Source organism: Triticum urartu, chromosome 7A, assembly GCF_056163025.1.
Source record: "Triticum urartu cultivar PI428250 chromosome 7A, HENAU_Tu73, whole genome shotgun sequence".
Taxonomy (NCBI): Eukaryota; Viridiplantae; Streptophyta; class Magnoliopsida; order Poales; family Poaceae; genus Triticum; species Triticum urartu.
The window spans coordinates 167,701,184-167,706,543 of NC_141879.1; positions in this window are offsets into that span (position 1 = coordinate 167,701,184).

The window sequence follows — 5,360 nt, forward strand, 5'->3', positions numbered from 1 at the left end:
CAGTAGGTTCGTTAGGTTGAGCAGCAACTCTTATTGCTTCCGGTCAAGGTGAAGATACCCCGAACAAGCCCCTCAAAGGATTTTCTTTCCATAGTGACAAGTAACAATAAATTTCAGCATGTAATAAAAAAATTCTTACCAATTTTCACTTACCAAAGGCGCTTCACTCCCCGGCAACGGAGCCAGAAAAGAGTCTTGATGACCCACAAGTATAGGGGATCAATCGTAGTCCTTTCAATAAGTAAGAGTGTCGAACCCAACAAGGAGCAGAAGGAAATGATAAGCGGTTTTCAGCAAGGTATTGTCTGCAAGTACTAAAAGTAGCGATAACAGATAGTTTTGCTGCAAGGTAATTCGTAACAAGTAACAAGTGACAATAGTAACAAAGGTGCAACAAGGTGGCCCAATCCTTTTATAGCAAAGGACAAGCTGAAAGGTTCTCTTATTATAAGCAAGCATTCTCGAGGACACATGGGAATTATCGTCTAGTCACTTTCATCATGTTCATTTGATTCGCGTTTGCTACTTTGATAATTTGATATGTGGGTAGACCGGTGCTAGGGTGTTGTTCTTACTTGAACAAGCAACCCTCTTATGATTACCTCCTCTCGCAAGCATCCACAACTACGAAAGAAGAATTAAGATAAATCTAACCATACATGGAATATATGGATCCAAATCATCCCCTTACAGAATAAAGAATAAAATAGGGTTTAAACTTCCATCACTCTAGCAATCCATCATCTACTTATTACTCCACAATGCCTTCCCCTAGGCCCAAATATGGTGAAGTGTCATGTAGTCGATGTTCACATGACACCACTAAGGGAAGCAACAACATACATATCATCAAAATACCGAACGAATACCAAATTCACATGATTACTTATAACAAGACTTCTCCCATGTCCTCAAGAACAAAAGTAACTACTCATAAATCATATCCATGTTCAATATCAGAGGTGTATTGAATATGCTTGAGGATCTGGAAATTTAATCTTCCACCAAATAAACCAACTAGCATCAATTACGAGATGTAATCAACAGTACTAGCAACCCACTAGTATCAGTCTGAGGTTTGATACAAAGATTGAATGCAAGAGAAGAACTATGGTTTGAGATGAGATGGTGCTTGAGGGAGTCCTGGATTAGGGGGTGTCCGGATAGCCGGACTATACCTTCGGCCGGACTCCTGGATTATGAAGATACAAGATTGAAGACTTCGTCCCGTGTCCGGAAGGGACTTTCCTTGGCGTGGAAGGCAAGCTTGGCGATATGGATATGTAGATCTCCTACCATTGTAACCGACTCTGTGTAACCCTAGCCCTCTCCGGTGTCTATATAAACCAGAGGGTTTTAGTCCGTAGGACGAAGAGCAATCATACCATAGGCTAGCTTCTAGGGTTTAGCCTCTCTGATCTCGTGGTAGATCTACTCTTGTACTACCCATATCATCAATATTAATCAAGCAGGACGTAGGGTTTTACCTCCATCAAGAGGGCCCGAACCTGGGTAAAACATTGTGTCCCCTGCCTCCTGTTACCATCCGGCCTAGACGCACAGTTCGGGACCCCCTACCCGAGATCCGCCAATTTTGACACCGACATTGGTGCTTTCATTGAGAGTTCCTCTGTGTCGTCACTTTTAGGCCCGATGGCTTCTCCGATCATCAACAGCGATGCGATCCAGGGTGAGACTTTTCCCCCCGGACAGATCTTCATATTCGGCGGCTTTGCACTGCGGGCTAATTCGCTTGGTCATCTGGAGCAGATCAAAAGCTACGCCCCTGGCCATCAGGTCAGATTTGGAAGTTTGAACTACACGGCCGACATCCGCGGAGACTTGATCTTCGATGGATTCGAGCCACAGCCGAGTGCGCCACACTGTCACGATGGGCATGATCTAGCTCCGCCGCCGAACAATGCCCTGGAGGCCGCACCTGTGTCCGCTCCGACCCCTAGCTCGGAGCCGATCACACCAATCGAGGATGGGTGGTTAGACACCGCCTCGGGGGCTGCAATCTCTACGGCGATCGAGCCAAACACCAGCCCTACTCTCCGCGAAGCCCGTGACTCCAAGGAGCCGGACTCCTTTCCAGACTCCGAGCCCTCCGCGCCCCTACCGATCGAACCCGATTGGGCGTCGATCATGGAGTTCACTGCCGCAGACATGTTTCAGCACTCGCCTTTCGGCGATATTCTGAATTCACTAAAGTCTCTCTCCTTGTCAGGAGAGCCCTGGCCGGACTATGGTCACCAGGATTGGGATGCGGATGATGAAGAAATTCAAAGCCCACCCACCACCCACTTCGTAGCCACTGTCGATGATTTAACCAACATGCTCGACTTCGACTCCGAAGACATCGACGGTATGGACGCCGATGCAGGAGACGATCAAGAACCAGTGCCTATAGGGCACTGGAAAGCCACCTCGTCGTATGATATATACATGGTGGACACCCCAAAAGAAGGCAATGGCGATGGAACAGCGGAGGATGACCCCTCCAAGAAGCAGCCTAAGCGCCGGCGTCAGCGGCGCCGCTCTAAATCCCGCCAAAGCAAAACGGTGATTCCGGCACGGGAGATAATAACACCCCGGACAGTGCCGAGGACAACCACCTCCAGCAAGATTCAGCACATGAGGATGGAGAAGCTAGCCCTCATGAGAGAGCGGCAGACAGAGAGGTCGAGGACGATAATTACATACCTCCCTCCGAAGACGAGGCAAGCCTCGACGACGACGAATTTGTCGTGCCGGAGGATCCCGTCGAACAAGAGCGTTTCAAACACAGGCTTATGGCCACGGCGAGCAGCCTCAAGAAAAAACAGCAACAACTTAGAGCTGATCAAAATTTGCTAGCCGACAGATGGACTGAAGTCCTTGCGGCCGAAGAGTATGAACTCGAACGCCCCTCCAAGAGCTACCCAAAGCGCAGGTTGCTACCCCAATTAGAGGAGGAAGCACCTAAACCTACATCACTAGCGCATGACGTGGCCGACCGGCCACCCCGTGGCCGCGACAGAGAAGCCTCTCGGCCCTCCACTCAAGCCGCACCCCGGCGCCGCTCAAAAAATACCAAGGCACGGGAAAATACGCCAGACCTGTGAGATATATTGGAGGACAAGGCAAGGCAAACAAGATCGATCTACGGATCGCATGGGCGCCCCATGGCATGGGACGGTACTCGTCACGCCGGATACAGTAAATCCGGCCGGGCCGAACACAGTAGACAAAGCTCGTTTGAGCTGCATCGTGATATAGCCCAATACAGAGGCGCCGCATACCCACTATGCTTCACAGATGAAGTAATGGATCATCAAATCCCCGAGGGTTTCAAACCTATGAACATCGAATCATACGATGGTACAACAGATCCTGCGGTATGGATCGAGGACTATCTCCTTCATATCCACATGGCCCGCGGTGATGACCTACACGCCATCAAACACCTCCCACTCAAGCTTAAAGGACCAGCTCGACATTGGCTTAACAGCTTGCCAGCAGAATCAATTGGTTGTTGGGAGGACCTGGAAGCCGCATTCCTCGATAATTTCCAGGGCACTTATGTGCGACCACCAGACGCCGATGACCTAAGCCACATAATTCAGCAGCCAGAGGAATCGGCCAGACAATTCTGGACACGGTTCCTAGCCAAGAAAAATCAAATCGTCGACTGTCCGGACGCAGAGGCCCTAGTAGCCTTCAAGCATAACATCCGCGACGAGTGGCTTGCACGGCACCTAGGACAGGAAAAGCCGAAATCTATGGCAGCCCTCACGACACTTATGACCCGCTTTTGCGCGGGAGAAGACAGCTGGCTAGCTCGCAGCAATAACATGACCAAGAGCCCTGGTAATTCGGATACCAAGGACAGCAGTGGCAGGTCGCGTTGCAACAAGCAAAAGCGCCGCATTAATGGCGACAATACTGAGGATACGGCAGTTAATGCCGGATTCAGAGGCTCTAAACCCGGTCAGCGGAAAAAGCCATTCAAAAGAAATACTCCGGGCCCGTCCAGTTTGGACCGAATACTCGACCGCTCATGCCAGATACATGGCACCCCCGAAAAACCAGCCAATCACACCAACAGGGATTGTTGGGTGTTCAAGCAGGCAGGCAAGTTAAATGCCGAAAGCAGAGACAAGGGGCTAGATAGCGATGACGAGGAGGAGCCCCGGCCGCCGAACAACAGTGGACAGAAAGGTTTTCCCCCACAAGTGCAGACTGTGAACATGATATATGCAACCCACGTCCCCAAGAGGGAGCGGAAGCGTGCACTAAGGGACGTATACGTGATGGAGCCAGTCGCCCCAAAGTTCAACCCATGGTCTTCATGCCCGATCACTATCGAAGGGACCACCCCACTAGCATCCGTCATGGCGGATTCGCCGCATTGGTTCTAGACCCAATTATTGACGGATTTCACCTCACTAGAGTCCTTATGGACGGCGGCAGCAGTTTGAACCTGCTTTACCAGGATACAGTGCGGAAAATGGGCATCGATCCCTCGAGGATTAAACCCACTAAAACGACCTTTAAAGGCGTCATACCAGGTGTAGAGGCCAACTGTACAGGCTCAGTTACACTTGAAGTGGTCTTCGGATCTCCGGATAATTTCCGAAGCGAGGAGTTAATCTTCGACATAGTCCCGTTCCGCAGTGGCTATCACGCACTGCTCGGGTGAACCGCATTTGCTAAATTCAATGCGGTGCGGCACTACGCATACCTCAAGCTCAAGATGCCAGGCCCTCGAGGAGTCATCACGGTCAATGGAAACACCGAACGCTCTCTTCGAACGGAGGAGCATACGGCGGCTATCGCAGCGGAAGTACAAAGCAGCCTCTCAAGGCAATTCTCCAGTCCGGCCATTAAACGTCTGGACACCGTCAAGCGCGCCTAGAGTAACCTACAACAAGACCGCTTTGGTATGGCCATTAAGTGTCCGAGCAAGCGTAGCAATGCGTCCCCAACCCCAGCCCTCACGAACTTGCGAAACCAGTGTTGCGCGTACATAACTATGCTCTGGAAATACCATGGGCACAGGGGGAGGGGCACCATCACGACACGCCCGAAACGCGGCTTAAACCGCACTAGGGGCTGCCGATTTCTTAATTTTCTCTTATTTTCAGGACTCCATTCTTCGGAAGGCTTGTCCGGCAGTACAATTGCCGCACAAACGATACAACCAGGGAAGCAGAAAGCTACGCCACACTATGGAACTCTAAGGTGGTCTCTATAACGAGCAGTATACCTGTTTCAAATACCATTCCACAGCTCGCCCCTGGAAAGGACATGTTAAATAGTCTCATCTTTTTCTTATTGCACTATTTGTATCGTTCTGCTTTGATCACAGCTTTTTT